Below are 17,230 nucleotides of genomic sequence, written 5' to 3'. Positions count from 1 at the left end.
TCCAGCAAGTCTTCAACCTCATCTAGACTTCCAGTCCCTTGACCCTACCATTTATCATTGTCCATGACTCCTTTCTTATCCTTGCTTCCTTCCTTATGAAGCATAGATGATGGCATTTTGCACCACATTATTGGAAACATCCTAACCTGTGTGTCTTGTCCCCTCCATCCTACCTGTCAACCCTCAGTCTTTGAGACCCACTTTCTTGGCACCTGTACCCAAGCAGCAAGGCCTGATGGGAAGAAGTGCACAAGTATGTTGACTGATCTCACTTCAGATTTTTGACCACACCTCTTAGGTGGGCACTTGTTGCTGCCAAACAAACCTTTAATTCCCTGGTGGTAGTTTAGTTGCTGAGTCGTATTCAACTCTTTTGTGACCCCATGGACAGTAGCCCGTCAGACTCCTCTTTCCGTGGGATTTCCCAGGCAAGGCTCCTGGAGCCAGTTGCCATTTCCTATTCCGGGGATCGAACCCTCGTCTCCTGTGTCTCCTGCATTGCAGGCGGATACTTTTACCGCTAAACCACCTGAGATGCCCTGTAATTCCCTAGTTAAGTTCACTTTCTCTCTCTGGTGACTATTTCTCATAGTGTTACTTATCTGACATAAAATACCCAACCTTCCCACATTACCTCTCAGATGATAACCTCCCCAGACTTTTAGAGATAAATAGATTGAAAGAGCTAACTAATCTCCCCATTTCACATTTATGCCAGCCTTCCTACCCCCTACCTCTTTGTCACTTTACTGAATTCTAAGGTCAGTTCTTCCACTTATGCCTTGGATCCCAGCACCTGCTGACCTCAAGGGCTTTGCCGCAGCAAAGATCCCCACATTTTACTCCATTTATTTCTTGCATTGTTAATTTTTACCTTCTTTCATTGGTATAAAAGTACACTGTGATACCTTTCATCTCAAACAGACTTTGCCTTCAATCATTTGGCTAATTCCAGCACCTTTACTGGTAGCTCAGCTGGTAAAGATTCTGCCTGCAATGCTTGAGACTCCAGTTCGATTCCTGGGTCGGGAAGATCTCCTGGAGAAGAGATAGGCTACCTACTGCAGTATTCTTGCCTGGAGAATCCTTAAGGACAAAGGAGCGTGGTGGGCTGCAGTCCATGGGGTCTCAAAGAGTTGGGACATGACTGAGCAACTAAGCACACACACAGCACCTTTCCAACAGAGCTTTTTGAAAGCGTTATCCACTTTTCTGTCAACTTCTGTTTTCTCACTTGCTCCTTGACCCACCCACTCCAGTCCAGTTGCACCACAGCCACTGAAACAGCTTTATTTAGCAAGAGTAAGAAATCCCCCCAGTACTCATCCTTTTGAAAGCTTCGTTTGCTTGTTTTGCTCTAAGTGAAACCTGTCTCTCTCCCCTGGGGACACAATTTCCCCTGAAGCTCTCAGTGACTGTTTTCACTTCCGCTCTTGCCCAAGCATTGCAGGGAGTGAATTCCTTGAACACTCAATGTCCTTCCCCTCCTGTTCCACTGTACTCTGCAATCCATCAGTCACAGTCATTCCAGCTCTCTTCTGACTCCAGACCCATACTTGAGCACCTTAATGTGGCTGAAGAAAACTGCCGAGGTCAAGTGGGCCCTTAACACTGCCCGTGAATTTTAAATTTATTACAGTGGTCTGTCTCTTCATTCCCCTCCCCTTGACAACTGCTTCTCTTCACACTTGAGAAACACCTCCCTGCATATTCTTTCTTGGTTGATGACCTTGATTGCTATTTCACTGGAAGAAAAAAAAAATTAGAAACCACCTGGAGAGATCTTGCTTCCGCCTGCCCGCATGTACTTGCGATGAACTGTCTGTGCCTCCGCTAAGGCCAGCCTCTTCCTCCAAGCAGATCTCCCAGTTCCAAAACCAGAATTTCCTGGTGTCTCCCCAACTCAGTGGTAATTCCATCCTTCCAGTAACTCAGGCAGATAATTGCGGCATCCTTCTTGAGTTTATTTGCAGGCTTGCTAAGTCGTTTCAGTCGTGTCTGACTCTGTGCAACCTCATAGCTGGCAGCCCACCATGCTCCTCCGTCCCTGAGATTCTCCAGGCAAAAACACTGGAGTGGGTTGCCATTTCTTTCTCCAATGCATGAAAGTGAAAAGTGAAAGTGAAGTCACTCAGTCATGTCTGACTCTTAGTGACCCCATGGGCTGCAGCCTACCAGGCTCCTCCGTCCATGGGATTTGCCAGGCAAGAGTACTGGAGTGGGTTGCCATTGCCTTCATCCAGCTAATCAGCAAATCCCATCAGCTTTACCTTGTGAACAGTCTCTACACTTCTCACTGCATTCAGTTATTGATACCTCCTGGCCCAAGCCCCACTATTCCTCACTTGTATGCTTAGTCTCTCAGTTACGTCCGACTCTTTGTGACCCTATGGACTGTAACCCACTAGGCTCCTCTGTCCATGGAATCTTCCAGGCAAAAATACTAGAGTGCATTGCCATTTCCTTCTCCAGGTGATCTTCCCTACCCAGGGATCGAACCCGTGTCTCCTATGTCTCCTGCATTGCAAACAGATTCTTTACCCACTGCTAAATTACAGCAATTGCCTCCTAACTAATTTCCTTGCTTTTGACTTTGCTCCCCACCTCTTCCTGGCCCCCATAGCGTCTGCTCAATATGGAAGCAGCTGTGAAGTTGAAGTGCTCCTCAGCCCAGAACCCGGGCTTCCTGCCTCACAATGAAGGCTCCACTTCCCTCTTGCCCCATTCAGTCACCCTCTTCCTCACTTACTCTGCTGCAGCCACTCTGGCCTCCTTCTGAGTCTTTAAAGTTGCCAGGCACTTTCACACGCATTCTTCCCTCTTTAAATGCTCTTCCTCCAGCCGCCTGCATCGCTCATTCCCTCTGCTCATTCAAGGTTTCACAAGTCACCTCTGCGCTGTTATTTTACTTTATTTTTATTTCTTTTTTTAATCCCTCCCAGCTCTAGCCTCAGAGCCGCTGTCCTTCCTGCACCCTCTTCCTGGGATGCCCTTCCCATGTGCAGCTCCCCAGCTATCTTCTGAAGGTCTTCCTTGTGTGCACTCCTTCTCCGACTGCCAGCAATGGACAACTAGGAGGGCTAGTTCTTCCAACACTATAGGGAAGATTCTTTTTGCTAAGGCTGAATCTTCAAGTAGGGTTTCAGCAAGGTCTTTCATCCCAGTGTCCTTCATATCAGTTGAACAAGACCGAGTCGGGTTCAGAAGCAAAGGAACGCTTCATTATTAATGGAATGATGGACAGGCTCCAGGTCTAGAGCCTGATTACTCTTATTTAAATTCCAACCCTGCCCTCCACTCCTGGAGCTCTCTCTCCTCCTAGTCTTTGCTGTTGTTCAGTCACTAAGTCATGTCCAACTCTTTGAGACTGAAAAAGCCCTGCTTGGGCTTCCCTGGTAGCTCAGCTGGTAAAGAATCCACCTGCAATGCAGGAGACCCCAATTTAATTCTTAGGTGGGGAAGTTCTGCTGGATAAAGGATAGACTGCTCACTCCAGTATTCTTGGGCTTCCGTGGTGGCTCAGATGATAAAGAATCCACTTGCAATGTGGAAGACCTGGGTTCAATCCCTGGGTTGGAAAGATTCTCTGGAGGGGGGCATGGCAACCCACTCCAGTATTCTTGCCTTGAGAATCCCCATGGACAGAGGAGCCTGGTGGGCTACAGTCCATGGGGTCACAAAGAGTCAGACATGACTGAACAACTAAGCACAGCTTATTTAGTTTTCTTTTAAGTACTCAGAATCAGCTAGCATACTATAATTTATCTTTTCCCCCCTCATAGATTGTGGATCCCATGAGGACAAGGATTTTCCCCTGTTTTTTTCACAGGTGTAGCCGTAGTCCCTTGAACAGTATCTAGTGTGGAGTTGGTACTCAATATGTATCTGCTCAATGAAAGACCACTTTTGTGCCAAAACTGGTGGTCAGTTCTCTAAATTTTATTTGAATTTACAATAACTTCACTGGTGATGACTCCCTCCTTGAAACATCTTTCTCTAGGCTTCCATGACCCGGGACTCATGTGATTTTCTACTTATCTCATTGGTCACTTCTGCGGTTCTTGAATATTTCTCTTCTGTCAGATGTCTAAATGCAGGAGGGCTTCGGGGTTCTCTGCCCTTAACAGTCTTCTCCACCTATCCTTTTTTTCTCAGGAAATCTCATTCGGCACTGTAGCTTTGACTGATAGGCTGATGACACAGCATTTTATCTCTAGCCCAGATGTCTGCCTTACATTCCAGAAGTATCTCTTCACTTCCTCCACTGCACACCTTGGATGTCTAATAGGCCTCTTAAACCTTCCATAGCCCAAAGCGGTGCCATAGAATTTTCTTCTATGTGAGCTGTTGCCCCACCCCTACCTCCAAACAGTTTCTGGATAATTACACCAAAAGCTCTTTGAGACAGACCAGTCTTGTTCACTGCAACCAAGAAAAATGCCTGACCATTGTAAGCACTCCATATATATTTGTACTCTTGGTTCTTGGTGAAGATTCTTCCACTGGGGAGAAATAGTTTTGGTCACTTCTGTTTAACCTCATTTTCCTCATTCTTAAAATTGAGCTGCAGAGCGAGGTGAAGTACGTGAAGGAACAAACCGCAGGGCTCGACCCATAGGAAAGGGTTGGCCAAAAAGTTCATTCAGGTTTTTCTGTAACATTGTATGGAAAATCTCAAATGAACTTTGGCCAGTATCTATTACCCTCATTAAAAAAAATATTTATTCAATCGACTGCGTTCGGTCTTAGTTGTGGCACGTGGCATCTTTAGTTGTGCCGTGTGGGATATCTAGTTTCCTGACCAGTGATCAAACTCAGATCCCTGCATTGGGAGCACAGAGTTTCAGCCACTAGACCACCAGGGAAGTCCCAAATTACCCTCCTTTCTGTAAGACGCTTCATCCTTGGGAGGAAAGCTATGACAAACCTCAGTTCAGTTCAGTTCAGTTCACTCGCTCAGTCGTGTCCGACTCTTTGCGACCCCATGAATCACAGCACGCCAGGCCTCCCTGTCCATCACCAACTCCCGGAGTTCGCGCAGACTCACGTCCATCGAGTCTGTGATGCCATCCAGCCATCTCATCCTCTGTCGTCCCCTTCTCCTCCTGCCCCCAATCCCTCCCAGCATCAGAGTCTTTTCTGATGAGTCAACTCTTTGCATGAGGTGGCCAAATTACTGGAGTTTCAGCTTTAGCATCATTCCTTCCAAAGAAATCCCAGGGCTGATCTCCTTCAGAATGGACTGGTTGGATCTCCTTGCAGTCCAAGGGACTCTCAAGAGTCTTCTCCAACACCACAGTTCAAAAGCATCAATTCTTCGGTGCTCACCCTTAGACAGCATATTAAAAAGAGGAGACATCACTTTGTCAACAAATGTCCTATAGATGTCCATGTGCAGATGTGAGAGTTGGACCATATAGAAGGCTGAGTGCCAAAGAATTGATGCTATTGAACTGTGGTGTTGGAGAAGACTCTGGAGAGTCCCTTGGACAGAAAGGAAATCAAACCAGTCAATCCTAAAGGAAATCAACCCTGAATATTCATTGCAAGGACTGATGCTGAAGCTGAAGCTCCAACACTTCGGCCACCTAATTAAAGAGCTGACTCATTGGGAAAGACTGTTGCTATGAAAGATTGAGGGCAGGAGAAAAGGGCAAGAGGATGAGGCAGTTGCATGGCATCGCCAACTCAGTGGACATGAGTTTGAGCAAACTCTGGGAAATAGTGAAGGACAAGGAAGTCTGGCATGCTGCAGTCCCATGGAATTTCAAAGAGTCAGATATTAGCCACTTACAACAACTATAAGTCTTATTTAATTCTCATGAGAGGATTTTGAAGTGTTACCCCATTTTTTTAACATGGCAAAGTTGAGCTCAGATAGGAATAATAAATATGTAGAATTTAAGAGAAAAAATATAAACTTCTTTCGGCAATGCCTGTCATATACCAGGAATGCATTCAAACTATAAAGATCTTTTTCTAAACACCCCTCACTTGGTTACCCTCAAGGCAATTGTAATGAAGTGAGTCATTTAAGCTGTACTGTACTATGGCACATCTCTGATCGTGTTTCCCCACCACTCGGCCCCTCTCCAGCCCAATATGCAGAAAAGATGTGTAAAACCTCATTTGGAGGTCGGGGCGTTTGGGGGGCACAGGTAGCTGGTGGAAGTCTGTATCTCCTAGTTAGTTGCTTTTAGTACTGTTTTTAAAGAGGAATATGATCCCTGCAAAGTGATTGCAGGGGCTGAGGTCCAAAGGTGATATACACACAGTGAAGGAAGAGCTTATTCTCAGCACCTGGCATATGGGTGACTCAGTGACTATTTGTGGAGGGGAGCAACAGGCATTCCTCACGTGCCCTTATGACTGCTTTTCTCTCAATTATCCCCATTTCTTTAAATAAGGAGGGGAAAGTTGGGTTATGAATGAAAGATTAAACTGGTAGGAGATCTAGATCAAACACTTTTATTTCACTAAGTGCAGGACATTCCATTCACTCCCAGATTGAATAAGGGATTAACATTTTAGTCAAGAGTATATTATTTGTTTCTCAAATGATTTTAGAGCCTTATGGTTCCACCCAGCTCTCTTTTGTAAGAAGCAACTCAAAATTCTATAGTTCCCCAGAGAATGCCCCAAACAATCATAACGGTAAAGTCATAACCTTAGGAAGAGTTTCATCTTATATTTCAGCTGGCTCAAATGTTTCCCTTTTGATGAAGAAAACTGCCATGTTTCATCAGGAATTCCAATCAGAGTAGTCAGATATGGGACTTATAACACTGACATCACTTTCAAGAAGCAGTAAGAATTCTCCCACCAAAGTTCTTCAAACAGGACTATAAGAGAAAGAGAATTTGGTTTTCATCTCACTGACCTGTAACCACTGAGTCATCACGCTTCTGATGATTATTGCTGAAATAAGTATCATTTTGTGGTTATAAGTTATAAACAGTGTTCATCTCTTTATCTGTCAGAGTTGTCTCTAATCGTGTAATTTTATTATTTGAAAGTACATTTTCTGAAAATTACATAAACCTAACTAAAGAAAAATTGGGGAGCTTCCCAGATGGTGCTAGTGTTAAAGAACTTGCCTGCTGATGTAGGGGAGACACAAGAGATGTGGGTTCCATCCCTGGGTTGGGAAGATACCCCTGGAAGAGAGCATGACAACCCACTCCTGTATTCTTGCCTGGAGAATCCCATGAACAGAGGAGCCTGGCAGGCTATGTACAGTTCACAGGGTTGCAAAGAGTTGAACATGACGGAAGCTGTGGCAAAAAAAAAAAAAAAAATAGTTTTCCTCCATTTATTTTCTCCTTGTTTAAAATTCTGTAACTTTTTATTATTGAAATTTTAGAAGCCAGAGAATAAGCAAGGTAATTAAATACTGTATTAATCTCTTCTATGATTGTTCTTGAAACTTTATGATGTAGAAGTAAACGTCATGGGGATAAAATTAATTTCTTCAAGTCATTAGAACACTGCAGTCCAGGCCAGTTGTAATAATCATAGCAGTCTTTTTGGAGCTCTAAAAACTCACAGAGCTCCATTTTCTAGGAGCTCAAGCACCATGATGCGTGCATGCTCAGTTGCTCAGTCATGTCCAGCTCTTTGCAACCCGATAGACTGTAGCCTGCCAGGCTCCTCTGTTCATGAGATTCTCCAGGGGAGAGTACTGGAGAGGGTTGCCATGCCCTCCTCCAGGGAATCTCCGCCACCCAGGGTTGGAACTCAGTCTCCTGCGGCTCCTGCGTTGCTGGCAGATTCTTTGCTGCTGAGCCACCAGGGAAGCCCCAAGCACTATGCTAAGGAACTTTAAATATACTATGCCCAATTCTTACAATAACCTTTGAAGTTATTATTACCTCCATTTAATAGATGAACAGAGTTAAATTCAGAGGTTAAATTACCCAAGTAAAAATATTTACCAAGACCACACCACAAGCCCTTTGCACTTTCCCACATCAGATCAATTTTATTTCATCGATATGATACTAATTACTTATATGGGTATAAAGAGAGTTTTCCTGTTTAAACATAGGTGGTTTCTGAGATAGACATTAGGGACTTAGGAAAAGAAGCATTTTTGTCTTACTGATGTAATAGTACCCAAAATTTCTTTGGGGACCATTTATTAATCATGCGTTGGGTTTCCATTTACTATGCAACTTGATGATTAAGTTTTATCCTTTAAAATATCAAGTACTCTCTTCTATTATTTTACTTATACTTTTACTAAGTATCTTTTGCTTTCATACTTGATATTATTTTTTATGTCAATGAGAGCTACATCTTTGCAAACAAAACCAAGAAATTCATGTTTTTGGTTTTTTTTTTTTTGGTTTACTGAAGAGCTGCATATTAGGTTTGAAGGTCAATGAGCAAGTAAAACTCTCCAACAGTCAAAATTACCTTAAAAATTATTTAAATCATCCATATAGTCCTATACATGTGATTTGTGCATGTAACACAGTTTCTTTCATTTTTTTTCAATAATAAGTATTTATCTATGGCCCTCAATCATACTTTTTTCCTTTCTTAAGAATATTGATCAAGCCATCACCAACCATTTATCTACTACTCGAACAATGTGTCTTAAAATTACAAATGTTTCCATTGGTTTCACAAATATTCATTCTTGGTTTCAGGTTTCATTGCATCCATCACCTTTAATATGAGTAAGGAAAAGTGGGGGTTGCCCTGGTATATGATCCCATTAAGTCAACTTTAACATGCTTGAATACCACTGGAACTCACTAGCTAGCTAAGATTAGTCCTCTTCCCTTACACATGGTGAAACTTTCCAATTAATAAACTTTTCTTTCCCATATTCCAAATACAAAGATCTTATGCTCATTTAGGCTTACTGGCTGAAAACCAAAATACCCTATCCCAAGGAAATACAATATATACAATGTATACAGTAGCAAGTATGCTCTTGAAGCAGGCAGTTGTGTTGGTGTCAAATATAAGTAGAAGCACTGAGGACCATCTGTAAGCTTATCAGTTTCATGTAAATGATCTAAAAGAAGCCACAAGAAGATACCATACCAAGAGAATGCAATAGACATGCCCAGAGCACTGAATGCTCCCGCCCAAATGGGAAACTGCTGCCTCTCAAATGATATTGCTGCAAACCTAGGAGAGTAAGTAGATGCCAAGAGATAGTGAATGAATGACTCTGGGCCTCCCAGCAATATTAAAGTAGATGGGAATTATGAGTAAGATGAAATGTCTGTCTCATCTCTTCCTCCCAGTTCTACAAGGAAAGAATTGAGCCTGGGAAGAATGAGTGTCATGTTAGTCTTTTTGTATAATTAATTAATTGATTATTTAGTATTTTGGGCTGTGCTAGGTCTTTACTGCTGCACGAGGGCTTTCTCTAGTTGCAGTGAGTAGGGTCTACTCTTTGCTGCCAGACGTGGGCTTCTCATTGCAGTGGCTTCTTTTGATGTGGAGCACAGGCTCTAGGCTTGCGGGCTCAGTAGTTTTGGCTCATGGTCTTAGTTGCCCCAACACATGTAGAATCCTCTTTGACCAGTGATCGAACCCATGTCCCCTCCCTTGGCAGGTGGATTCTTAACCATTGGGCCACCAGGGAAGTCCAGCCATGTTAGCTTTTAAATCATGGACATAGTTGGTCATGGTGATTAATGGAGTAGGACTGGGAAAGCCTTAAATCCTAAATCCCTGTCTGGAACAAAACTGAAAGGGAGAGTTATAAATAAACAAATCAGTATTATATTATGTGCTGTGTGTTCTAAGTCGCTTCATTCATGTCCAATTCTTTACAACCCTATTGATTGTAGCCTTCCAGGCTCCTCTGTCCACGGGATTCTCTAGGCAAGAATACTGGAGAGGGTTGCCATTTCCTTCTCCAGAGGAATCTGCCTGACCCAGGGATCGAACCCACGTCTCTTATGTCTCCTACATTGGCAAGCAGGTTCTTTACCACTAGCACCACCTGAGAAGACTATTATATTACATCACAAAAGAAGAGGTTTGGAAGAATAGGATTATAAAATCTTGTGGAGGCAATAAAGCTTATCTAATATTTCATTATTAAATGTCTAATTTTTATGAGCTTTCCCATTAGCAAACTATGAATCATTTTATTCATTAATAACAATTGCATAAAATCTTATAGTTAAGCAAACACTTTCACTCTTCTTGTCATCTTAGCAATCCTGTGATTACAGCATTTTCACCATCTGCCAAAGAATGCAAGCTTCTGGCAAACCACAGCCATGTCCTGTGGATCATTATTCCTGTGCCCACATGTACTAAGACAATCAGAAATGTTTGTTTCTTGAAGAATTCCCCCCTATTGCAAATGAAAACACAGATTCCAAAAGGTTAACTTCTCCAAGCCCTGTGAGTGGTAGAGCTGGGAATTTGTCCTAGGTTTTAGCTCTAAATTCTGTGACATTTGCCCAAAGTGGATGAACAAATATCTCTCAGCAAATGTAGATATATACATTTGATTCTTAAATTTTTTAATTGTTCAAGATAATGTACATAGGGACATTTTCAGATTGACTTCTCTGTTTTATTTTTTTTAATCTTTTTAAAAATTGGATAGCTATTTACAATGGAGGCTTCCCAGGTGGTACAGTGATAAAAAAAAAAAACGACAACAATCTGCCTGCCCATGCAAGAGATGTGGATTCGATTCGTGAGCTGATAAGATCCCCTGGAGAAGGAAATGGCAGCCCACTTCAGTATTCTTGGCTGGGAAATTCCATGGACAGAGGAGCCTGGTGGACTACAGCCCATGGGGTCTGAAAGAGCAGGACACAACTGAGCAATTGAGCATGCAGTTATATTTACAATGTTGTGTTTCTTTCAAGTGTATAGCACTATAGTTCATTTATACATATATAGGATATCGTTCAAACAGCAATTTTGTCCCTATCTTCCTCTGCAGTTCTTAAGAATGAACTTAGACTAGTTGATCAGATTGCATGTTTCTGCTCTTTTCATTTTCTTTTAGTAGTTCTTCATGGACATGAGGATCCTGATAATCTCTGTCTCACATAACCTAGATATGTGTTCATTTGTAAAATTTCAACCTTTAAGGCCTTGCAGCTAAATGATACTTTCCAATGACACTTTCAGAACCATTCATTTTACATAATGTCAGGTAGAATTCTGCCATTTCATTTCCTTTTTTTTTTTTTTTAACAATTTTACAGTTAATTTAATTGCATGGCATCTGTAACTAGTGAGTGATATCACAAAATGGAATGACTAAACTCATTTCAATTTATATTTATCAATGTTGCATCAGCCATCATGTGTGCTTTTTATAGACAGTCTCTGAAAAAGACTTCTTTCCTCCATTTTCCTAAATTTCAGAACCTACCATAATTTCCTCCGCTGCCTCTTTTTATCTGGAATCCAAATTAAATTCTTACTTGAAGTGCTAATTTCCCTTCCCAGCCAAAAATGCCTGTTAATACTTTGATGTGTCTTGTGAGGGTTAATACTTTTCCCCCCGGTAACTTCATAAGAATTACCATTTAATACTTAAAATGATTCTGACTCACCAAACTTAAAAGTAAGTGTGATTTTAACCCAAGCCTTAACTTCCTCTAGCTGTTCATCTTCAATCATGCGGTGCCATTCACAATATTCTTCAAACATTTTTCCTATTTACTTAAGAAACAAATCACTATCTATAGTTCCAATATGAAATAAAAACTTTACCTTAAATCAAATCCATGACATATTAAAATATCTATTATCATTCCTGATCTTTCTTAATGCTTTCACATCCTAGGACTGAGGTTTTCCTACTGGTTTTCCTGTTCTTCTATTCATCTTGCCCATCCTTCTTAATGTGTGTGTGCATGCTAAGTGGCTTCAGTTGTTGTATTCGACTCTTTGCGACCCCGTGGACTGTAGCCTGCCAGGCTCCTCTGTCCATGGGATTCTCCAGGCAAGAATACTAGAGTGGGTTGCCATGCCCTCTTCCAGGGGCTCTTCCCAACCCATGGATCTAACCCAACTCTGTTGCGTCTCCTGCGTTGGCAGGCAGGTTCTTTACACCCTAGCGCCATCTGAGACAAACATCCTTCTTAATAGGGGAGATTTTATTCTTTATTACTTCTTCCCCCTTCTTGTCTTTTTCTTGTTTCTCCTCCTTTTCATTCTTTGAACATATATCTTTTCTTTGGTTCTTTTAACCTTCTGTCCTGACTTATACTTCTTTCTTGACATCTATATTCTCAGCATATGTATTAGTGTTTTTAATATTTTTACATTGACTTTGAGAAGAATCACTTAGCTTTCTTCCATTATCTTGGCTGACATTTATTAGGGATCTTTTAAACTCCTAATTTCAGCTACTCTTCCTTTTATACTCAGTACTTCTTCAGCACTCAGGTATTGGCACTCATGTAGTGGGAAGCTGTCACTTGGACTGTCTGCCCAGTTTCCTTGATTCATTGGACCCAGTTCCACATCCTGGCCATCCACAGAATTTTGGAATGCCTTATCAGTCACAATGCCCAACCTGCCTTTGGCTATAGGCTTCAACACGTGACCAGGTCTGGCCAGTCATGGGCACCATCCCCCTGCCCACAGTGGTGGTTTCAGTATGAGGTTCCTGACACAGGGAATGCTGCCAGGGTGCATCTTCCCTACCTCAAAGAAGAAAGGTATCTTTGATTGAAGAGAGTGAAACCAAGACACAAAGAGAAGCACTACAAGCAGATATAGAAATGGAAAGTTCTAATGAAGAACCGTCTACTGAAACAGTGAGTTTCATTGCCTCATTTCAGCCCTGCCTTGGGATTCACCTCAACCTTTAAGTCGGAAGGAGCAGATTTGTTTTTTATTTAGTTTTTTAACCTGAGTTATTTTGAGACGAATTCTTTCTTAACAGAGTCTTAACTGATATAAAACCTAAGAGTAGATGCTATTCAATTGTATGAAATAGAAAGACTAACTCACATTAATGTGAATGGGACCAGAGTTTTTCATGCACATTACTTTCTACAGAACTGGTAAACAGAGAAATGATGTTGGTAATATTGCTATAACATGAAATTTGTGTTGGTTTGTACATAGCTTTTTTTTTTTTTCATCACATTGTTTAAAGCAACCAGGGCAAGCTCTCATAATTAATGAGAAAACTTTATTTTTTTTTAATTTATTTTTTATTTTACTTTACAGTTCTATATTGGTTTTGCCATACATTGACATGAATCCACCACGGGTGTACATGCATTCCCAAACCTGAACCCCCCTCCTACCCCCGCTCCCTACAACATCTCTCTGGGTCATCCCGAAAACTTTAGAATTATGTGAAAGCTTCAGGAGGAAAGCTGAAAATGGACACATGTTCATTCTTTATTGCAAAAAAAGGCAAGGGGAGCTGATTTAGTAGCTTCATAAGCCCTCAGTGTTTCTACCTGTTAAACTGTGTTTCTACCTGTATAAAAAATGGGTTAATGAAGAAGGCTTTAGACTGGATCAGATTTCTAAATTTGATGAAAATATAGTCTTTCAGAAGCAAATGCTCTCTAAGGCCTACATCTCAAAGAAGAGCAACCCTATGGGATTATAAGGAAGTAAATAGTTAACTAACAGTGATGCTTGGTGCAAATACTGGAGAGAGCTAACTGCCAGCATTTTTATTAGTAGCAGTATTGCTTTTATTGGTGTTCTGGGTACATGGTATGATAAATTTTAGTGGTCTGCTTCAGGCTCGTTGATTCTGTATGCTTTATTACAGTCAACACAGCATAGAGCATAAAGATGGCATTAGAACATTTATATTTCATTTATATATATATACACACTATTTCTGAAAAGGATTGAGGACCATGCAAAATTTTACATAATAAGATGATTTGGAGGAACAGAAAAGGAAAGAAAGAAATAGAAACACAGGCATTATCATCAAAGGGCAATGTTAAGGCTAAAACAAAATAAAGTTGTAAGGCCCCATGCTATGTATACACTCTTTGGAGTTTGTATAAAATCAGTGGCAATTCCATAACCATTTATTACTATTCATCTCACATAACCCAAATGGCTATGTTGGTTTAGATTGAAAAATAAGAATATAAACTTGGTAGAATTAAATATATGCACCCACTTGATTAACTAGGGATATGGCAGATTTTTAGATCCATAAGAACAGGATGTTTGTTTGTATTTCACTCTTGGATCTTCAGGACTCTGGTGTTTAATGGGTATTCTATAAATATCTGCCAAGTGAAAGTAATTAAAAACAAACCATTTTATTTCCTTAGCTTCTGAATTAGTTCTTAATTTATTTTTTCTTTTAAAACCATTTTTTATTCTAAAATTAGATATAGAAAATTAAATAAAAATATATAGCTTAATGAATTATTACAGGTGAACACTCATGAAATCCTATCAAGTCAAGAAATAGAACTTTACCAAGCACCTCAGATACAGTCCATGGAATTCTCTAGGCCAGAATACTGGAGTGGGTAGCCTTTTCCTTCCCCAGGGGATCTTCCCCACCCAAGGATTGAAGCCAGATGTCCTGCATTGCAGGCATATTCTCAGTATTCTTGGGCTTCCCTGGTGGCTCAGCTGGTAAAGAATCCACCTGCAATGCAGGAGACCTGGGTTTGATCCCTGGGTTGGGAAGACCCCCTGGAGAAGAGAACGGCTAGCCGCTACAGTATTCTGGCCTGGAGAATTCCATGGACTGTATAGTCCATGGGGTAGCAAAGAGTCAGACACGACTGAGAGACTTTCACTTCAAGCACCTCAGAAGCTTCTCCTGTGTCCCATTCCAGCTACATTTCCATCCCACCAAATGTAGCTATTATCCTGACTTTTACATTAATTGTTTCTCTGCATTTTAAAGTAATATATTACCCAAGTGTACACCTTAGACCCTGAAGTGTTCCCCATTAAAAAAAATTGTCATAGCCTTTAAATTTCCTTGAATCCAAAGGTTATTCATTTTTCCACCCCTTATCTTTACAATTTGTCTGTTGAAGAACTCAGGCCATTTCCAAGATTGAATTTTGCTGCTTTCGTACTCATGACGCATGATCCTCAGACCTCAGTATTTCTTATAATCTTATTTTTATCTTTATTTATTTACTGATATTTTAACTCAAGTCCATGTTTGTTTGCAATGTACATATACGTTTACCATAATAGAAAAATTCAAACTGTACAAAGGACTATCTCTGTAGAGCATTTCCTCTTCCCTCTCTGCTCTCATGGCTTGTATCCTCTCTTTGGAGGCAACCACTGATACCATTTTCTTCTGCAGTCCTCCACAGATAGTCTGTGCAAATGGAAGAATATATTACATCCATCTGTATTAGACACAGGGACACAACACCTGGATCCCTTTTCATGGAAGGGTTTGTGGCGCTAGAAGTGCTGCCAGCAGATAGCCCTTAGCTGTCAGCCTATCCAGAGGTTGCCACCCAAAGCCTTGCCCTCCCCAGGCAGCCCATATCCAGTGTTTGAGGCAACAGGAATGTAAAGGTCTGGCCATTTCAGCCCGGTGCTGGTTACGTCTGAAGGGCCAATTCTTTCTCAGGGTTAGCTGAGGTCATCAGGCCTGGATTACAGCTTGGCTTCTCCCTCTGTCTACCATAGGGTCACCAACACTCCCAGTTTTCCAAGGACTGAGGGCAGTTCTCAGGATGCTGTATTTTCAATGCTAAAACCAAAAATGTTCCAGGAAAACCAGGATGAATTGGTCACCTCAACCATGTGTGTTGATCCCAAAGATACCACCTAATAAGCATCCTATACACTAAACCTGGACTCAGAGTCTGCTTCCTGGGGTACTCAGTGAGTGACAGCAGTTAGAGTGATCTGAGAAAATGGGTATAAGATGGAGTTTTCGAGCTGAATCTCTTACCACCAGGTTGGTACTGCAGACCCCATTGATCAGTAGGTGGAGAAAATACCCTCTGACGCAAAGGGACAGTTCAACGGTGAACTTTCACTGATGGTTAAGATTGTACATCAAGGAAGAGAAAACCCTGGCAGACACAATATATCAGGCATTTGAAAATTATGGAGGAAATGGTCACTATAGCGACAGTGGGATTGGGTGGCTACTCTGATTATTGCGTCAGTAAAAGATAGCAAGAGCCTGACAGTGATTAACAGGCAACTGAAAGCCAATGAAAGCCAGAAGGTTTCCCTGATAGCCAGGAGATGCTCCTCTCCTGCAGTAGCAAAGTAAAGAAAGCTGAAGAACAGGTCCAGGTTTTAATGATCAGAGTATCTGCCATTCAAAGAATGTTCAATGTGAAAATAAGGCCAGTCTGCCATGACAAGCTCAATGGTCTTGCTAAGAGAGAATGGGACCATTACACAGTCAATGGAGTAATCAGTATTCGTGTTTCTGAAAATCTTTAATTTCCAGATTCCCTGAATTTTCTGAGCCTGCAGGAATGATTAGGAGCTGGCACTCCTCCTTTGCCTTTCCCCACTCAAGGCAGCCTCCTGCAGGATCTGTTCATACTCCCCTCTTGGCCACGAGGCACATAAGTTGGATTAAGTCACAGAATAACCCAGTCAGGGTTTGTGTTAGGCCAGGAAAGAGAGGAAACAGACCCCCAAGGAGCTGTAACACCTAGCTACAGATACTAGCAGAAGATAGGGGACTTTTGTAGGAATGAATTCCAACAGTGCTTGACAAAGAAAGCTGGTATGTAAGACTGATTATGGGAGACTTGGTTTATTTTTGGAGGGGAAAGGGGTCTATTTAAATGCTTAACCACGGTTGGACACAGGGTCTGAAGTGACATTGGTAGCTGAAGACCCAAAGTGTCATGGCCTCCCTGTTACAGTGGGTTCAGAAGCAGCCAGGCTACAAACAGATTGTTGATCTGGTTCTGGCTGACTGTGGGCCCATTGTATATTTCCAATGTATGGTTGGAATAGACATAGTTGGGAGATGATGCAACCCTCACTTTGGATTTTTGGCCTGTGGAGTAAAAATTGTCAATCATTTTTGTAGAGGAGACCAAGAGAAGCCTTTAAAAGTGCTGATACCTCCATCCTGCTCCCAGCCAAGATACTAAATGAGAAACAAATTCGTATGCTCAGAGAGATGACAGAAATTAATGCCACCTTTAAGGATATAAAGGAGTTGGTTCAGTTCAGTTCAGTTCAGTCGCTCAGTCATGTCCGACCCTTTGCGACTCCATAAATCACAGCACGCCAGGCTTCCCTTTCCATCACCAACTCCCGGAGTCTA

This window comes from Oryx dammah, unplaced genomic scaffold, assembly GCF_014754425.2.
Source record: "Oryx dammah isolate SB20612 unplaced genomic scaffold, SCBI_Odam_1.1 HiC_scaffold_17, whole genome shotgun sequence".
Taxonomy (NCBI): domain Eukaryota; kingdom Metazoa; phylum Chordata; class Mammalia; order Artiodactyla; family Bovidae; genus Oryx; species Oryx dammah.
Note: the sequence above shows the minus strand (reverse complement) of the source record.